The following is a 2138-nucleotide window of genomic DNA, read 5'->3' on the forward strand; positions in this document are numbered from 1 at the left end:
CGCAAAACTGGACCCAAGGGGGCATTACAGTAGCGAGCTGCAGCCATATGTCTACTATGTATGGAAACTGGTCTGGATGCCCAGGGGTCCCCGCACTACCCGATATACTGCCTTCACTGTGCAGAGGTCTAGGGTCCCTTCCAGGGGCCATCCTACCCTGAAGGTGGGCCATTCAAGCTCACAAAGAGTACAAAGCTTTCCTGGGGTTAGTTTGACCCCGTACTCCTCTGAGAAACCCTTCTTAAAATTTTTCGACACAGTTTAAGATAGTTGGCTTAGAAGAACTCTCCCCCATATTTGCAGGGAGCTTCCTCTGAAAATTGGGAGCAGAGGCTGGCATTAGTATATCCTCCAAAGTCCTAGAAACCTGGTTAAGGCAGCACAAAACACTGAAATTAATTTTGATGAAATACAGAATCCCAGTTTTCTACTCAAAAAACCTTTTCAAAATAGTGTCAGACCAACAGTCTAAGAAACATTAAACACAATTCTACTTTTGCATCGGCTTACTTTTGACACTTAAATTTCCATCCTTGTACCAACTTTATTTCACACGAAATTTCCTCTCAGGATTTTTCCCTTCACGAACCTTCTTTCACCTTTCTTTATTCCCTCAGTTTGCCTCTCTTCACTCGTTCAGTAATAACCACCTCTGAGGCAAATACCTTTCCTTCAGTTTCCTTCAGAATGAGTCTCCAGACCTTATACCTTCTGTTACCAAGGCACTTTCCTAGTTTCCTTTCCACCATATATTTCAAGAGTACCTCCCGTACCTCCTGTGACAGACAACTGTCACGCCACAAGGAGGGGTGGGGGAAAGGGTCGGGGAAATTTGGAGGGGACACCACTCGCTTCACCTGTCTCCGGCTACTTCTCTCATGGGAATTTCAGGTGCTTCTTAGCACTGGTGGGTCGGTATATACACCCAACCCGGATCACTGGAGTAGACTCCTCACTGAGATCCAGTGACACCACCTTAAGCCGTATGAGGCTCGCCTACAGAACCGCAGATTGGGATCAACTCTCGCTTCGTGGCTAACTTGTGGAGGGCTCTTGGTTGCCCTCCAAAGGGTGATGGAGATCCCCCTTTTCTTAGTGTTGACCAAACTCTTCCCATCCTGTGATGGTGACGCAAAGACAAACAAGGGTGGGTGCCCCCTCCAAAGAGGAGACCATTCAGGTGCTCATCTGGCTGTGTCCCTTTGCGGGGAGCTTAGGTGACACTTAACCGTAGCGGACTCAGCTTTGTGACTTGCGATTGAACACTAATCCGATGCCACCCTGGACCGGATGCCGTTTACCACGGACACGCAGAGTGAGCTCAAACAAACTCTGAGGTCTTTAGGGTACCTTAAGGGTGCCCAGCCATAGGGCTACAAACTTGTACCTGACTGCTCAAGCCGCTCAAGCTGCTCATTCACTCACAAAATCATACATCAGGCTAAAACATTGCCTCCCCCACCAGTACAACCCGGATCACGTGACAGGTTCCCAACTAGTGGGTGCGTGCCTCAACCTGATGCCTCCCCCACTGGGGAGACTCGTCTCTGGCCCTGTAGAGACTCTTGTTGAACCTGGATCACATGACAGGTTCCCTTAAAGACTAGGATGCTGCATCCAGTTCCTCTTCCCTCTGACAGAGGGGACCTGAATGGGGGCTGTCCCAGGACCCTACTCAGCTAGCTTATTCCCTTTGATCTTACCTTGGTACCTCTTCCTTCTGCAGCCATTTCTGGTGAGTTGGTCCTTTCCTCCTATGAGTCCGGTTGGTGACTCAGCCTCACTGGGAGTTGGGGCACCGACCCAAAAGAGAACCTGGAATACTCGTCAGGTGACACACCTCCTCAGTCATCTCGGCTCCCCTACGCCTCGGCCAGGCCGAGCTACCAGTCCAGTGGCTCAAGGGGCCAACATGGTTGGAATCTCACTGGGGCCTCCAAAATTGTTGTGGAAAAATCCCAAACCAATCTAATGAAACGCCAAGTAGTAACTTGGAAAGAAAGGTGAACTCAGGTTTATTACACCTGGTCCCAAAGAAGTTAGTGCTCTGAAGATCTGGGCTAACTGATCAATCTGAACTCAAACCGTTACAAACGGCAGGAGCTGTTATGGAGACTACAAGTAGTAACATTGGTAAG

Source organism: Pteropus vampyrus, unplaced genomic scaffold (assembly GCF_000151845.1).
Source record: "Pteropus vampyrus isolate Shadow unplaced genomic scaffold, Pvam_2.0 Scaffold147, whole genome shotgun sequence".
Taxonomy (NCBI): domain Eukaryota; kingdom Metazoa; phylum Chordata; class Mammalia; order Chiroptera; family Pteropodidae; genus Pteropus; species Pteropus vampyrus.